General features: G+C 42.3%; 1 long non-coding RNA gene across 2 annotated transcripts in view; it reads left to right on the top strand.

The window, feature by feature from the left end:
* The window catches only part of LOC103548062 (uncharacterized), a 126,158-nt gene that overhangs the window by 83,363 nt on the left and 24,240 nt on the right, over window positions 1-18,555 (top strand). The window contains exon 5 of one of the 2 annotated variants that reach the window (XR_011543359.1): window positions 16,832-16,907. The exons of the other annotated variant lie outside the window; for it this stretch is intronic. This is a non-coding gene — a long non-coding RNA (uncharacterized lncRNA). The remainder of the gene's footprint in view (window positions 1-16,831; window positions 16,908-18,555) is intronic. 2 annotated transcript variants of the gene reach the window in all.

The following is an 18,555-nucleotide window of genomic DNA, read 5'->3' as shown; positions in this document are numbered from 1 at the left end:
CAAAAACATAAGCAATAAGAATGAAGAACTTTTACAAGTGACGGAGATTTTACTTTTTGCTGTCTCTGTCTTCTCGGTTATTACTCATTTTATTAATGCAATTTTAACAGTTGGTTATACATCCAGCTCATTTATTATTTATAGGATCTATGTGTTGTTATTCCCTCATTGATTTCTCAAGCCTTAAACATTCTTTAACCCAGTGGAAAATAAATGTGATGTGGTTCTCAGGCACTGGTTTCCAGGTTTCCCGTTCGCTCTTGGCATTGCACTAACAGCTCGCTCATAGAGGAGAGAGCCAGGAACCCAAGTCAGCGTTAGACCGCAGGCTGCGATTGCTGTCCTGCTTCTCTTATTCAAGTACAGGTGATGCTTTGCTGAAGGTTATCCAGGTGTTTTTCTGGCAAAAATAAAAGAGAGCCGAGGCCTTGGCTCCTACTGGAAGGGGCACATGGGGGCTGCCTGTGTATGGCAGAAATTTTGGAGGCAGAGAACAATCGAGTGCAGACACCTGTGCGGCTCTTCTGTGGGTAGTGTCAGCCCGTTTCTGAGGAGCATCTCATTTGGAACTTCTCTCTTTGTTTTCCTACTGGAAATTTACCACCATGGCCATCAACCATATATTTAACCTCTTTTTGAGGTTTCTGAATATAGATAATTCCAAAGTAGACCTGGATGGTTTAGGTAAGATAGATATATGGCTATGAAGAGTAGCAGTCCATGGCAAGATTGATTTATATACTTTTTTTTTTAAAGGAACAAGAAAACATCTCTAATTTTCTTGAAGTAACAGAGAAAATCTCTAATCTGGAATGTTGAATGCTCTTTTTTTTTTTATTAAAGCAAATAGTGTGGCTGCATATGGTGACTAAGTTTGGATAGGGTCATCTTTGAAGGCAAAATTATCTCAAAAGTTATAACCTTTCTTTTAAAAGAAAGAGTCGTATGGAAATTATGAAATACATCATGCCCCTTATGAGAGAAGAATTCCTGAGAGGTTGAAATGTTCGTCCTCAAAAGTTTATACTTGAAAGATAAACTCAAGCTGTGCGTTTTCCCTGAGGGCCTGGCTTATCCATCAGAAGGCCAACCTTGGACTCAAAGGCCAAGACTGTCAGCCTGTCCAAAGTTCATCTTCCTTTTGGGACTTGCCTTGAAATGCAATTAGTAGGACATCTGTAGACATCTTTTTGGTGTATGGTTACAGAGAGTGTGGGATCGACTCAGCTTGGAGGATGGCAGCAAGAAGACCCTATGCTATTCTTTTCTGAAGAGAGCAAAGATCATTGCCTGGATCACGCCATGTTTAATATTTGAATGCACTTAACCACAGAACTCCTAAATGCCCTTTCCTGGCCACCGTTTATGGAGATGCTTCCCAAGACATTCCACGGCCAGTGGCGCGAACTCCATCCCAGGCTCCTCACTCATGATTTGGAGAGGCTGTGTCATGTTTTTTTGCTCTCTGTTTTTTCTCACTTCTGATGTGGATTAAAGTCTGCACTCACAGCTCTCTCCAATAGTTTAAGGATATTTGATCCTTCAGTATTTATCCATTATTGGCTCTGTTTACCCAAGGGAAAATTAAGTGCAGGGCCTTAGAACAGTGAGCCCTTTAATACGCGGATGCACATGCTGATCTCTGACAGATGTTGGTCTTCGGAAACAACAGAAGGGCAGCGACGTCATTTGCTTGGGAAGCTGCTTATGCGAACTGACTGATCCTGCAGGTGCCCGGGCAGTGTGGCCTGAGCAGCCCGCAATGCTGAGAAAAATGTCTGGTGCAGGGACAACTCCCGAAATATTTTGGTTTTTCACACACACAGCCCGGCCAGCTGGCAGGGGAATTCAGAGCACTGCCTTGTAGGAAAAATAGTGGTTCTAGGAGGTTTTGATTCTAAGTATATGTCACTAGGCTTTAAAGTTTAACTTTGTGTTTTCCATAAAAAGAAAAATCTTATTTGTATTTGTCATTAGGTCCTCTGATGTCCGAACCTACCCAGGTATGGTCCGTTTCTCAGGCTAAAATGGATGTTAGGCAAGATGGCTTTTGTGCATGTAGTTGAGGGGGTGTGAGTGTCAGTGTGTGTGTGTGGTCTTGTATATATTTGGTGTAATAAAAAGCCCTTCGGGCGGATTTAGGTGAAAACTCTCTTGTTTCTGATTTAACACTTTTTTCTATTTTCGCTGCTGTGGGAGCCTCTTAGGAACGGGCTGACATCTTTGGGAACACGCCACTTTTCTGTTGCCTTGAGTCAGCATGTATGAAGTGCAGGACTGCCCCCTGCCCCAGAAGTGCTTGGGGGCTGGACCGTGTTGTTCCCCTGGGGGTCCCCTGTGCTAGCATGGCGCCAGTTATGCCTTGGGGGCTTGTGTGTTCAATGAAGGCATGCTCCTGACCTAAGCAACTGTCCCAATCGTCCTAGGTAACTGCTTCTGTGTATCTTATTCCCAAAAGGGAAGAAACCCTACAAGGGCAGTCATGGCCCTGAGACTTTGTGTGAGAACTTGAGGAAAACCTCATTTTCACTATGTGTGTAAAATCCTTGTTTTTTCAACCACCACCCTTTCCTGAGACAGCATTGGTCTGAATTACCATCAGCATCTTTATCGGATCTGGGCACCCTCCTAGGACTCTATGGACGGCTGCCATCGCCGTCCTAAGACCTCATCATTAAGAGCAGCAGCCCTGGAGCCAGTCGGTCCAGATTCAAATCCAGGCTGTGCCCCTCCTGGGCCGACCTTGGTGACTCACCTCTCTCTAAATCAGTTATTGTGTGAGGATTGAGTCAGTCCGTGTGAAGTGCTTTGAGCAGGGCCTGACACGTACTGCAGACTCTCTACGTGTTACTCTCATAGTTCATTGCTAAGTTCTGTAGTAACCTCTTTCCTTCTGTTCACACCCAGAGAATGAGGTGAAATCCAGCGGGAATCTGTGAACTTTTCCTTCCCTCCAGGGACTCAGAGTGTGGCACTATCAGGGGTGTCAGGGCTTTCTGTGACCTCAGGTCTCCTCCCAGCCCTGCCTGCCCCTCCTGGCTCTGACTCGCCACCTCAGCTCTGCTGCTCGCTGCTGCTGCCCCACGCCTGCCCCATCTCCTGGTTCTCAGTCTGGACACCAACCCACATCTCCACTCGGACTCCTGGTGAAGGTGGCCCACTCTGCCCTGGGTGGTATAATTTGAAGTGGCGGAAAGGCTGTCTCTGCAATTTTAACTTAAAGAACTTGAATCAAGTTCCCCTTCCCTCAAGGGAAGCCAAAGTTTCACTCTTTGAGATTATCGACTGAGTATCTTCTCATTGAAAGGCACTGTTCTCTGTGCCTGGGACACAGCAGTGAACAAAACAAAGCATCTATGTTGATGGGGCTCACATTCTAGCGAGGGAGACCGACAATAAGCAAATAGATATTTAAGTGAATGTTGGATTTCTGTGCACCCACATTTCCTTGGGAATTGCAATGTAGCCACCACAATAATCTCCATCTGAGGAATGTTTGGCCCTGTGGGGCCTCCTATGTAGGTCAAGCCCAGGATGCCACCATCATTTCAGAGCTCCTTTAAGCAAGCAAGAGTCATCACACTGGTTGATGTTCACCCTTCCAGGAAAATGTCTGCAGCACATGCAGAGTTACGAGGTTGAGGTGGAGCTGGCATGACGTCAATCCCTTACTCCCAGGATGAAAGCAGCTTCTACAGGCAGAGCCTCTCCCAACATCAGTGGAGATCACAGGGCTGTAGGAAAGGCAGGTAAGTTGATGGGTTCAGGCTTGACGTCAGACTGAACTGCTTCCATGTTTAGTTTCACCATTACTTCCCAGCAGAACCGTCATCAACAAGCTACTTAACCTCTCGTAGACATCCAGCCCAGTACAAGATGAACTGTAGTTGATGTTTAAAATCAGTGAGCTAACTGTTTTGGAGTAGGAAAGAACTACTCCATGACAAAATTATTGGGAAGACGTCCTCTAGAGACCACCAGTGGAATTTGATAGTAAAGAAAGAATATCATCTAATAAAGCTCTTACAGGGATTAGCATGATGAGAATGCCGTGACTCCTTTTTGGCTTTTCTCGCACATGATGGTAGAATTTTCAAATAATAATTTCTCCTAATAATCGATCAGCGGTATCTACTACAGCATCATGGTAATTAAAGCTCTGGAAGTCTGCCTACGTGAAAGCCATTTCATAGTAGGTGGGTCTTTGTTATTGCTTCAGTGGCATTCATCAAAGCGTCACAAGCAAGTGGAGGTCTTTTGCCAGCATGTTCCAAACTGTCAGTCCTCGGCGTTTTCCCACAAGCCACTCAAGAGCACTGATTTTACGACCAGCCTGTCTACACCCATGCACAAGTTCTAATGCAAGAGTTATAATTCTTCCCCTTTCTATTCCATCCAAACAAGTATGTCAGAGTACACATGAAAAGGTCTTATTGTCAAAATAAACTTGAAGCTCCTCAAATTACTTACAAAAAGCAATTTCTAAACTCCAGAACCATATTTTTACCAATAAATCGCTTGCAACACAATTCATTAATGATTGTGATTTATGAATGGTTATAAACTGCTATTCTGATCAAGTTCACTAGCCATAGATTTGTGTAAATCAAAATAGTTCTTGAGAGCCAGCCCTGATGGCCAGTCATTAAAGTTCAGCCTGCTCTGCTTTGGTGGCCCAGGCCTGGTTTCTGGGTGCAGAACCACACCACTCAACTGTAAGTAGCCATGCTATGGTGGCAGCTCACATAGAAGAACTAGAAGGACTTACAACTAGAACAGACAACTTTGTACAGGGGCTTTGGGAAGGAAAAAAAAAAGAGAGGAAGATTGGCACAGATGTTAGCTCAGTGTGAATCTTTGCCAGCAAAAAAAAAAAAAGTTCTTGAATAATAAAGCAAATTAACATTTTGGGCTTATAAAGAAATAAATACCCAAATACAATCTAGCACCTTTCCCCTTAAATCTTAATTTATATGATCCTAATTTAATCTAGACTGCGATTTGTATTTGCTTTTCTATCTAGTAGTCATAGCCCCCAGCAGTGGGCCCAGTGGTGCACTCAGCAGGAATAAATTGGGACGAGATGGGTCCATGGCTAATTTGAACTAATATGAAGGTATATTGGCCCGCAGGAAGTCAGTAAGGTAAGTTAGAGCATTCAAGAGGCCACAGTTAATGTTTATCCTGCCTGGGGTGCCACAAGGTGGCGGGGGTTGTCCGGAAAGCAGCAATATTTTGTTAGGTCAAAGACAGCCTCTTTGTTGTCTGGTAAAAGCAGATATCTTAGGCATCATCTGAGAAGATGAGGACGGTCAGTCCTTATGGAGAAGGCACTCTTAGGAAGCAGGCAGGGGGGAAGTCGAGGGGTTCAGAGCAGGTCTTCAGTGCTGGTGAGGAGTGAGCATGAAAGGAAAGTCAGACTGACGCAAAAGCTTGGAAGCAGGAAAGGATGCTGAACCCAAAGTGCAGGAAGATGCCTAGTGTTCCACCCAGGGCAAGCTGGGCCCCAGGTTCAAGTCAGCAGGTGGATCCCAGCGCTGAGGGCCGGGCCTGCTGTGGTGTGACCTGGCTTGGATCTCCTGGGTGCAGGACCTGTGCTTATATAGGTGTAACAGGAGTGCAGACTTCCTCACACACTGTGCTCAGCTGTGCAATGAAATGCTACGTCTTTATTTTTTCTCCACTGATCTAATTTCCATGAGCCCCACCTGTGGGATGATCAGGGCTTTATGATGAAATTTTAAGCTCACTCTCTTCCACTGTCATAGTTTCTTTTGAATGACTCGGTCCCTATCAGATGAATCCAGATAAATCATTCACTAAGGGAACTGTTTTAGTGTATCTTCTGACGTGAGAGAGGGCCTTGAGGAAAAACTCATATTCCTTCTCACAGATGATGTTGAACAAAACACTCAAGTAGAGCATCTCTATAAATGGAGATTTTCATGACTTCATTGCAGGCTTTCTTTTCCCTTCCGCCTCTCTTTTCCCTCCCCTGGCGCTCAGGGCCTCTTTCCCTCTCCCACCAGGCTCCAGAGTTTGCTTTCTCCATCAAGGAGCATGGGCCTGTGCACGAATCCTCTGAGTGAAGTAGACGCTCCTCCCAGAAGGCCATGCAAAAAAGAAAAAAAACAGTGGATACATGTTTTTTAGGGTATAATTTTTCTCCAAGGTTCAAAAATGAGCAAGATTTGTTTTTCTATACACTTATGTCACTATTGACTAGTCTCATGGACATAAACAAGCTTTGGTATCAGCCATGCTTTTTTAAATATGGATAGACCATACTATGTGTCTTAGGAACTGTTATACTAAGAGAACCAACAAAGAGATTAGACATGGGAAGAAAGCTTGCTTATTTAGGAAAATAATGCCCAAGATTAATGGCAGACATGTATAAAAAGAAGAGATGGGGCCCAGGATTGAAATAATCAAGGAAAATTGATTGATTACTTAGCTGATGAGTCTGCAGAAGTTTTCTTAGTTCTGGCAAGGTGGTCTGACTTCAGTACACTTGGGGTGTTGTTTACGTGTTCCAGAGGGCTAAGGAGGCGAGTTAAGCTTGAGGACTTCTGTTGGAGCGACACATCACCCTGCCTGAACCCCACCAGGGTTTATTTCAGTACCATCAAGGTTCTGTCTGAATATGTTTCCACTCAGCACAGCATTGCCTTTCAAGTAAGGTCAGCTCGACCTAACAGATTCAAAGAATTTACTAGTAAGCCCACGCTCATGCACAAGTCCCAAGGCGATGGTCGTAACTCCTGCCTAGTCTATTCCATCCAAGAAAGCATCTGAGTCTTCCCCTTCTCATTCCACTACTTTGCCTCTACGGCTAATGTAAGCTCATACTGAGGCAGCTGCCTCTCTAGAATCCTCTTCCATTATCAGAATCTTAGAAGTTGAGACTGTCCATTTATGCCAGGGATCTCTCTGTGCCTGATCCAGAAACCTGAACCCTATACTTTTAAGACAATATTGGAACAGAAAATAAGGATATCTAATATTTCAATCTAATTTCAGACTTAATTGCCCCAGGAACAGTTAATTGTAGAAATATATAGAATATACTAGAAATACATAGAACATGCTAGAATACCCATGAGAATTCATATGACCGTTTCCCTTAGACCTACAGATGTGGTCACACACCACTCTACAAAGAGGGGAGTCTTTCCTATTGTGAAATGATTTTATTATTTCCTATTAAGCCCATGCTAATATGTAATAGCCTCACCATCTCTCTTCTTGCCTGGACTATGACAGTAACCTGCTGATTGATCCCCTTGCCTTCAGACAGTGTCACTTCTAGCACCTAACCCCATCAGCGTCAAGTTATTCCTTTGAAAACGTAAATATGATCATGCCAAATATTATCTTAGAACCTCTCAATGCAGTACCATTGCCTACATGATAAAGTTTAGATTGTTGAACACAGCATGCAAGACCCTTCACTCTCTGGCTTCCACATGCTTCTCCAAAATTATTTCCTGTCACTCTCCCATATCTATTCCCATCTCTGAGCATTCCTACCCTCCTGTTGTGCGAGAGTCCATGGTTTCCATGCCTCATGCCTATGCTCTGCCTTTGAGTCCTTCCTTCAACTGATGTACATGGAAAGTCCCACTTATCCTCCCTCAGTCTACCTTGGTTTCACCTTCACCTCTAGGCAGAGCTAAATTTTTCCCTCTCTCCCCATATTACCCTATGTTCTATTGAGAGCATTTATCATTCCTTTGAATCTCTTATTAATGTGCCTGCTTCCTCGTCAACCTTGACAACTTAAAGACAGAGATTTTTTCCTCTGTTATTTTTAATGTTTCCAGGGGTAGGATAAAAGGAGAGTTAAGTATGTGTTGAATTAACATTAATCATTGAAAGTCTCACAGACCCAAATGTCTTTAATCCCTTCTTGATCCAAATCTACTGAAATTATAAAATGCTTTTGAAATATGAATAATCTTGGTGGATAGCTCTGGATATCTGTCATTCAACAAAGATATTCTAAATGTTCAAAGCCACAAGACGTTTTTAGTTGGGGAATGCAAAGATCAGACAGCTATTTGTTGGTCAGTTCAGAAGAACCCCGGCCGAATGTTGGCAACAATGGAAAAAAAGAAAAGTCCTAAATAACTGTCATATTGTATAACCTACATATAATGCTATATATAATTGTAAATACAAATATAAAATATTAATTAGCATGTTTGAAAACTAGTTTGTTCGTTAGGTTGTTTTTTTGGGCCCCTCAGATAGTGAACTTGGCCTATGAACTGACTGGAAGAATGAGTTGGAAACGGCCAGGTGGATAAAGAAGAAGTACCCTTTTGGAAATAACTCACCAGAAAAGGAGACTGAAGAGCTTGCGGCCTGTCTAGGGAAGGCTGGTGGTTCCTCTCGTCTGAACCACAGAGAAGGCTGAAGAGGAGTTGGGAGCAGATCATGGCGGGTCTTACAAACCCCAGTAAATTCCAAAGACCATGGAAAGTCTCAGAAGCGTTGTTTCCACAGGAGGGATGTTATCAGACTTGCAAAAAAGTCAGACATGAAAGTAATTCTAAAGATAGCGTAGATGCTGGAAGAAACAATAATGCTAATTATTGACACTCAGGGGACCCTTATTCTGTGCCAAGATCTATTCTAGGCACTTTGCGTGTGTTATTCCATTTCATTTTCACAGCAACCTAAGAGGTAAGTACTACTAGCATTTCTTCTTTTGCTGAGCCGCATAAACAATAAATAGCAAAGCTGAGATTTGAACGGAGGTCAGCAGGCAGGAGAGTTTGTTTGCTTAACCGTTTGGCTACAGTGCTTCCCCTGTAGGGCAGGGCGGATTGGAGACCAGAGGTAAATAGGTTTAGTTAAAAAGCAAAAGTAACAGTATAGGAAAGAAATAATTTAGGACAGTGGTGAGGCTAGTACAGAGATAAATTCAAGAGACATTTAGGAGATATAATTAATTAGGTTTGGCAATGTGCTGGAAATCAGGTAGACGGTAATGTTTCATATTGTCTTGGGCCAGTAAAGGCGCTATTTGCAAAGACGAGAAATAGGAGAAGATACTGGTTTTGAATGGAGAGGGAACTTTCAGCGTGGGGTGGGATTCAACATGTAAAGCTAGTGATATTAAACAGTGTTGCAAAGTGATGCATTCAGAGTCATGAATGCCCAGAAGAGGAAATGATCCTTTCTCCCTGAAGAAGACTCAGGGGCCGGCCAGGTGGCTCAGTGGTTAAGTGCGCATGTTCCGCTTGGGCCGCCCGGGGTTCGCCAGTTCGGATCCTGGGTACGGACATGGCACCTCTTGGCAAGCCATGTTGTGGCAGGCGTCCCACATATAAAGAGTAGAGGAAGATGGGCACTGATGTTAGCTCAGGGCCAGTCTTCCTCAGCAAAAAGAGGAGGATTGGTAGCAAATGTTAGCTCAGAGCTAATCTTCCTCAAAAAAAAAAGAAGACTCAGATAAATGACCTGGACTTTGGATCACATATGTAGATTTTCTCCAGTGGCAAAAGGGAAAAAAGCCCAGGCATAGGGAACAAAATGTGTAAGTTATGGCGTCAGGAAGGCAGAGTGACTTCCGGGATGTGGTGAGGGTTTGGGCAGGGCGCACTGTGTGTAGTACGGAGTGGGAGGAGATGATGCTGGGAAGGTAAGCAGGAAACGCATTGGGAAGGGCATCTGCCTGTTTAGGAGCCTCTCATCTCTGCAGACTAGCAAAATATGTCCTCATAAGTCCCAGGGTTGGTCAGTACCCACATGTGGTTATACCTCTGCATGATTACACCCAAGGTGACACATGAAAGCTCCTGGTGAGCTTTAAGGGGTCACGATCTAAAGCCTGAGCTCATGGGTCAGCCAACCCCAGAGGAACTTCTATTCTCAACTGAAGATTCTGCCTTGAACTCCAGTGCCAGAATGTGCATGCCTGGCAGCTGTCACCAGGACAGCATTTTGCACAGGGTGTGCTCCCTGGCCAAGAAGATATGCCCATTGGGGGACTGGTGGACAGTGGTGGGTATTGTTTCCAAACCCCACTCCAGGTCACAGTGTCTCTCACAGGGCCGTGCACACACAGGGCTGCTACTGGGGACAAATCTAATTTACTCAGCAGCTTATTGTCCCTTGCAAGCCACCTTGCACATTAAATGGCATGTCCTCCTCCCTTTCCTGCCTTGTGCCTCCGTCCCTCAAGTCTTAGATGGGAACCTTTTCTTTATGCTCTCAAATTCCATAACAAGTGCCCTGTGTGCAGGATCCCAGCAGGTATTACACTTGGTTTACTTATCCATGTGGTTTTCGGTCTCCTCCCCTTGACTGTGGTCCTGTCCCGTTCCCAACCCCTTCGTTCTGTATCGATTGTGCCTAAAGCAGTGCCCAGTGCATAGCAGTCACTCAGGTTTCTTATTGAGAGGAGTCAAATGTAAGATAAAAGGAATCTAATTTACTTCTTTAACACATAAATTTCTCTCCATGTGATTATTAACCAAACTTTTTTTCCTTTTTCCTTCCGTAGTCAGAACCCCCTCACTGCAGGCTTTGGAAATGCAATCCTTATGGAGCAGTATGCTCCATTACCTTCACAGAGGATCAAGCCCATACTCCGATTCCCATATTTCAAATGATAATTTTTCTTGACTATGTGTGAAATGTGCTTATCTGTGAAGGAATCGATCGGTTCTGACCATCCTTGCAGTTCACAGCTGCAGGAGGAAATGCTTTCAGAAATGAGATGCAGTGAGGTCCATAATCTGTGAAATCATTTTAGCCCAAGTGAACTTTTTGTGTCCTTTGTTCATGGAGATTGTGTGAAACAGGGCACTCATGTTTCAATCGCAACTGAAGCTTCACTGAGAATAGGAGTTTTTGAGTCGCGTCTTTAAAAATCTTTCTTGCATTTGTGAGAAAAGAGAGAGCAAAGGTAGAACCCAGTGCGGTCATTTGAAAGATAAGAAGGTACAACTCTGTTCTCTTGAAATAGTGGACTGCGTCTCACCCTCTCTAATCTGGCCTCAAAGAGCAGTTGTACACACTTTGCTCCCAGCCCTAGTGTTCTTGTTGAAAAGGGAACGCTGACTATGGGGTTCATTCCAGGGCATTCGCGCCTGAGCTGCTACCTGTTAGGGGCAGAAAACCTTGTAGGTTCTTTACCTTAATGTGTGGACCCAGGGGCAGGCGATGCTGACTAGTAATCTTGCCAGTTAATTATTGGAAGAGGCAAGTTTTGTTTATTTTGAATGTCTAAATCATCTTAGAAGGAGAGAAACAGTGGGTCTCCCAAAGAGGATGGTATCTGAGCTGAGTTTTTCTTTCTTTTCTCCTTTTTTTTTTTTCTGCTTTTTCTCCCCAAGTACATAGCTGTATATTTTAGCTGTGGGTCCTTCTAGTTGTGGTATATGCGACTCCGCCTCAACATGGCCTAATGAGCGATGCCATGTCCGAGCCCGGGATCCAAACCAGCGAAACCCTGGGCCGCCAAAGCAGAGCTTGCGGACTTAACCACTCAGCCATGGGCTGGGCCCTGCGCTGAGTTTTGAAGCATGAGAAGGAGTTAGCAGGGAAAGATTGTGGGGGGCAGGTATTCTAAAGTTAGGGCACAGCACGTGCGAGTGCAGAGAAATGAGAGACCAAGGTGTCACACTCAGAATAGTAATTCTGAAATGTTGAAATACTGAAAGTAGTTCTGTAGGACTAGAGTATAAGGTAAAGGAGTGGGAAATGAGCCTGGAGAGGTGAGCAGAAGTCAGATGAGGAAGGACCTTATATAAGTCCTCAAGGACAGTGTAGTTTACTTTGAAGTGAAGGAGGAGCCAATTGAAGATTTTAAGCAGGAAACTCATATTGTTAGATTCTTCTTCATAGAAAGATAACTTTGGAAGTGGAATGGGGCGTGCATCTAATTGAAGCAAGATTTGAGAAGACCCAGCAATGCCTCTTCAAAGTATGTATACCTGAGAAAATTCCTCTCGTGTGTGGAAGAGACACAGGCAAAGAGACTCACTCCAGCCTTTTTTCCAAGAGCAGAGAATTAGAAACAACCTAAATACTCGTTATTAAAGGATTGATCATATCAAATGCTGCAGCCACATGAATAATGTATTAACAGAATTTAGTGGTTTGCATTTGGTCTTTATATAGCAACACAGACTGACCTTAAAATAATAATGTTGAACCAAAAGAAGTGAAAGTTTTACTATGGTATCATTCATGTAAATGTATTAAACACACACAGAACCAAATAACATATGACAACCTATGTGTGTAAGTAAAAATTTAAAAATAAACTGGTTATACACCAATCTCATGATAATGGTTTCATAAGGAGAAGTGCAAGGAAGGAAATAGGGTTGAATAAGGGTAATGAATAAAAGAAGCTTTAGCATTATCTGAAATGCAATATTTCCTTTATATGTTTTAAAAGAAGGATATAGGATTATATTACTCAAATAATTTTCCTAAGGGTGTAATTAAGGAAAAGAGAGACTGATAGTAAATATCACACAATGTTAATAGGTATTGATTCTGGGTTGTAAGTGTTTGTTAAATTATATGTTATATTGTGCTATACTAGGAAAAATAATTCTCTGCTTGTAAGTAAAAAAGTGTGTGGGAGCAGTGGCCAGAGAAGTGTGAGTACCAGCAATCTAATGCATATAAAACCCAGGGATGTGAAAATTCAAGAAGAATTGTCAACAAGATGTCAAGACGAGGACCAAAAAGAGTTGAATCAAGTTGTGATTAGCAGGTCGTTGGTGGCCTTGACACGGATGATTTCCGCATGGTGATGTGAGTGGAAGTCATATGGCAGTTGCTTGAGAGAATGAGTGGAAGATGAAGAAGTGACAGCAAGTTCCATCTATTTCCAGACGTTTGACTGTAGATGGAAGCAGTAGATGAGCTAGTACTTAGAGAGGGATATAGGTTTAAGGAAGGTGGTTGTTATTTTTAAGAGTAGGGAAACTTGATATTGCTTATCTGAAGCAGGAAAAATATAGTAAAGAGGAGAGGTTGAAGATACATCAGAGAGAGGAGGTAGCTGGTGGGGCTAGGGTCAGGAGAAAGAAAGAAGGAATAGAACCTCTGGTGGGAAAGTGGGCAACTTCCTGAGGAGTGGAAGTTGACGGGAGTGAGCAGAGACTCAGAGTTGCAGGAGGGGAGGGCTGGAATTTAGGCAAGTTCCGACCAACAGCTACAATTTTTTTTTATCAAATTGCAAACTTTAATTCTGCCTTACTGAATATTATCACTTACATAGAAAAAGTATGTAAATATGTGCTTTCTTGTACGTAGATAACTGTGCTACTATTTATCTTCTTGTCATTATGAGAAATATCAAAAGTAGTAAAAATCTTATTATTCTGGCAATGAGATCAACTTTGGTTTCTTCAAGTATAATGAGTATTAGAAAGAAAAACAAATTACCAAGTAATTTAGGTAAGCTTTTAAATGAAGCATTTTCCCTTAGATCATGGAGCTTAGGTCTGCTCCACACCAATACCTCATGGAGGAAATTCAATCAAACATATTATGTTCTACCACGTCCTAAGCACATGAGATACTTTATAGACGTATGTTGTTGCCAAACTCTTAAACAATCTATTTCCCCTCCTCTCCCATCAGTACTCTGCTGAATTAATTTGATATTTCAACCAGTTAACTGGATTCGTAGATATTTCAGCATTTTTAGTGATACCTTCCTCTTATAATGCAAACATACCTGCAAATAATGTCTACTGATTTCATCCATTCAAGAATACTCATGGAGCCCCTAATATCAGAACCTCTTACAATAACTTGATTTTCATAGCATCATAGAATTCCAGGATTGGAAGAAATGTTAGATGGCTTCTGGTCTACTTCAGCTTCCAATCCGTAGGATGAGTCCTCACTGTCCAGGGAAAACCTGGAGGGACATCAGAACCACAGTGAGGGGATGAGGAACCAGCAACATCTTCTTTCTGTAGCTGACGTGCATGACTTACTGCCCGTGGTGAATATGCTAAAAGCAGCAGTAAGAATTTATTTCTATTCATTCAGCCAATAGTGGCTGTGCATATGTTTACTAAATAAATGCAAATTTATGTGGGCAATGGTCACCTCCTTTGTCCACCGGGAGCTTCCAGTCAAGTAAGAGAGAAAAGCCCCCAGAAATCCAACAAGACACACAAATACTCCATACCCAAGGTAGAGCACACCTGGTTTTATAGTCAGCAGCAACTGTTTGTGGACATGTACGTTGCTATAGAGATTTATACTTGAGAGATAATCCCATTGGGGGATCAGGACATCTTTTATGAGGAAGTGGCATTTGAGTCGGACTCTGAAGGATGGGTACGTTTGGACATACAGAGCTGGTGGGAAACGGGCATCCCGGGGAGACTGACGAGAGGAACAAAGGCACACTGCCATCCAGGCATGGGGCAGGCCTGGGAGCAGAGAGGGCTTCAGCTACAGATCTGATGCTCCTGAGAACTGTGATTGGAGAAAATGCAGGAGAAGTGAGTTGAAGTCGGACTGGGGAAGGCTCAGGGATCTGGGCTTGATTCAGGAAGCTGAAGCAATACCTATACCCTTTACATTGCAGAACAACGCACAGATACTTTCTCTTTCTTATGCTTTACTCTTTTCAAACAAAAGTGAGAGGTAAATTTCCATACTAAAATTTCCTTATCTGTCCCATATTGGGTAGATCACAGACAGAGAAGTGGCCACTGATTTGACCACACTCTTGTAGAGGAAGGAGAGAGTGTAAATCATGGTTGCACAGGGAGCCAGGTGAATGGTAAAGCTTTGCTCATGGTCTTCTGATACAGATAAGGTGACGTTCATACCTAGCCCACCCTCTCCATACTCTGACCTGTCATCTATACTCACACTTACTAAAACTTTTTGCATAACCAAGAATTCGTTCATCTAGCAGCTTATTTGTGCTAAATCTGAGTAACTATATCGTATTATTGATTATTGCTTTTGATTTTCACTCACCAAACCCTTCCATTCTCAAAGAGAGAATTTCTTCTGATTGGTATTTCATATTTTTACCTGTTTCTTGCATCTCTTTAGTAAAGAACCATCTTGAATTACCAAATGTCATGACAATACTTGATAGGAATCAGATTGAAAAATCTAACAATATGGATAAACTCAACAGAGATACCACAGAGAGTCACATTTTTTTTTTTTTAAGCACAAGGAAAAGGACAGAAGAGAGATTTTTAGGAGAGCCACAGAGCTAGCTCTGTTTCTTTGGAGTTCCTGTGGATTTTTGCTAATTTGGGCAACTATTCCAGTTATTTTTCTACGGAAGAGGCGTCTTATTAATTAATTAGCAAATGGTTGAAAACCTTTCAGAACTTCAAGGTGTTTGGAGTATCGTTTTTGTCACTAAGATCACCTGATTTACGTATTCTTGGAAAGCTGTTAAATGAGCTTGCAGGTGAAGAAAGCTACATGAGTGCTGATCACAACGTGTTCTGGTTGAGTATCGGCCTCCTAGAAACGCTGCGCTTCCATTGTACCTGCTGGCCCAGCAGCAGTTTCAGTTCCAGTGAAAGCCTTGTGTGCTGATGTTCTTGAAAAGGGGAAAAAGAAGGAAGAACGTGTGAAGGCAGCATAATCCTCACTTAGGGGATGTTTAACCCTAGCCCAAAACTTCTTAAAATAGTTGGACCCAAAAATTTGAGTGCAGAAGGGAGAAGTAAATCAGTTAAATTTTCTGTTAATTTATGTTGTGAGGCTGTAACCCACAACTCTTTATTTACATATAAAGAACTAAACTTTTGCTACATTGATTAATGTCAGCCAAGGCCCTTACGAAGTTGTGCTTTCAGACAAATTGCACTGTTTTTAGCAGATCTGTTGGTTTAGAAAAGCAGACGTTGATGGCAAGTTACTTTTTTATTTGGAAAGAGTTTTCATACTATATAGAGAAGGTTTGAGTAGCTTGCATATTTGAATTGTTTTCTGATTGTTTTGACATTTAATATAAAACTTTTATCATTTTTTCATAAGAATTGATTAAAGCTATAACTTTTGTTAATGAAAGGCTAATTGGTTAAGAGGGTGGAATGGTATCTTGAATTTCCAATAATCTTTTTGAGGGAGGGAAGGAACACAGGTTGCGAAGCCCAGAGCTGTTGCACGCAGAAGCACCATCTAGTGCCCAGAGTGAGTACCTGCGTGCACGCAATTCGTGAGAATATGAAAGCAGCACCTGCCCAAGCTCCGGATACCGGGACAGGCTCCCATGGGCTCACTCTTCTACCAGCCTCAGTGTTATTATCAAATGCAAATAAAGAATAATTTGTCACTAATTCGTTTCAAGCCTTACCCTCATCTCCTTTCAGTAAATTCTTAGGGTTTTATGTTTTTATGTACTTTTCCCCTTTTTGTTACTGGCTGTTTCAAAATGACCTGACAATCATTTTAAGTTGTAAATAACTGATAATTAACGGAAAGTGTTCTCCTGCTAGGATATATTTGAATTTTGAAAGACAGCAGTCTGGTAATCAATTCAGGGATCTCGTGGGTTAGTGGGTCTGTAGTTATTTTTGATGAAGGAAAACTTCTCAACTATTTAAAATCATTGACCAACTATTAATAGCATAAAATTTTTCCTGGTTGGATGGCATGTTCATTAGAAAACCACTTGGAGACATCACTTAGGCATTAAAATGTGTGGCTAATGATACTTTCCTATTGCTTAGGAGGGCAGTACATATAAAGCAAAACACTACGAAGTTAGGCCGATATATGTTGACATTGTGTTAGTGTGTGTTATTTCTTATGTAATACCATGATTTTTGTTTGTTGCTTTATATGCAAAATACAGCTTACTAAAATCCAAGGTATGCCTGATGCCTCTTATGAAGAAGAAACAGATTTCCTGAGAATACATCCAGATGAAGGTATTATAATTTCTTTTCGGGCCTGGATTTTCCTTCTCCACCTGCTCTACAACCAGCCCATTCAGCACGTTCCTACTTGCTTCTCCGTCTCAGAGAAGTGTCATTTTTATCATCAAGGACATCCCTACTACTTGTTAAGATAATAGTGCCCACAAACTACATGTCCAACAACAGTGAAATGATTAAATAAAATGTAGCCTATCTCTATCCTGGACCAACATATAGATAGGAAAAACAAATTGTCTAAGAATATTTAATGACAGAAAAATGCTTCTAATATACTTTGATGGGATTTTTTAAACCCTCATATCTATACTTTTAGTCTCATCTCAAGTTTGCAAAAAAATTTTAAAATTTTTTATATTCCTGGAAAAAATACTAGAACAATAAACTCATTATTAAGCACAGTTATTTGTGGATGGTGGGATTAGGAGATAAGCTTTGATTTCCTGTTTATCCTCACTTGCCTTTTCCAAAATTTCAGCTACTATTTTTGCCAGATTGTATTAGTGTTCTTAATTATTCTCCTGTCTCTGTATTCTCACACTTCATCACATGATTTGATAGCCCTCCCGATAAAAAGAAGTGTTTCACCACCCCTTCTGTTTGGGTTCACCCTTGTGACTTGCTTTGGTCAATGGAATGTGAGCAAGCATGTCATGAGCAAAGGCCTAAACGGTGCTTTCGTGGTTGGGCTTGCCCTCCGGTGCCTCTGCCGTCCCCATGAGAAGACTGGCCTCGGCTAGCCTGCTGGTTCCAGGAGGAGGATGAAACACACGTGGAGCAGAGCCAAGCAGAGCTGAACCCACTGACCCCTGCCGCCCTGCATGTCTCTGTCTGTGGCTGAGGTTTTTGTGGTTGATTGTTAGGCAGCATTATTGTAGCAATACCTATCCAACTCACTATTCATATAAGGAAAAGGCTGTATTTGTGATTCAAAGAAGTCAAGTCCAGTGTAATTGTGGAGTAGAAAAGAGAGACCCAAGGATGGAACATGTCTCCACATTGCAAAACAAGTGCCATGATGCCCATGCTCAGAGCTTCCTCTCACTCTTTTACATTGTCTTCTTACACAATGAGATCTTAAACACTTCGAAATCTGTAGTCCAGATGTGGAGAGATTGCAAGGACTCTGGGTCAGCTCAACTCATTTACGTGCTTTTCCAAGGATTCTTTCCCTTGCTTTTCCTTTTGGTCATTAGTGAGGAAATTTATCAGTAGCATACTCTTTGTCAAAGAAGTCACTGTATTATTTTTCAATTTTCCATGCTCCAATTTCTCCTCCATCCTTCTTTCTCTCTCTCTGTTCCTCCCTTCTTCCCTCCCTCTATGGTTTTCTTTATGACAATAGCGAAACAACAGAAAGGGGCAGCAATTCTAGAGGACCACTCCTCTTTTCAAGGACCGCTCCTTGGAACAACCCAATTTAGTACAGGACTATTTCATTACTTTTTCCCCCCAAAGGTGTTACTCTTATATGCCATCCATCCTCTGCTTTATGGAGACTCAGGTGCATTTACAAACGATGTTTGACTACACTGACCAGCCAGCTGAGTGCAATAAGTCCAGTCACTATTCCACTTGTCTCGGGCCAAAGTGAGTGGAGCTTCAGTGGAGGTGGAGAACTCAGAACTAAGCCAGTCTATCC

The sequence above is a fragment of the Equus przewalskii genome, chromosome 8, assembly GCF_037783145.1.
Source record: "Equus przewalskii isolate Varuska chromosome 8, EquPr2, whole genome shotgun sequence".
Taxonomy (NCBI): domain Eukaryota; kingdom Metazoa; phylum Chordata; class Mammalia; order Perissodactyla; family Equidae; genus Equus; species Equus przewalskii.
Note: the sequence above shows the minus strand (reverse complement) of the source record. Positions and strands in the feature narration are given on the sequence as shown.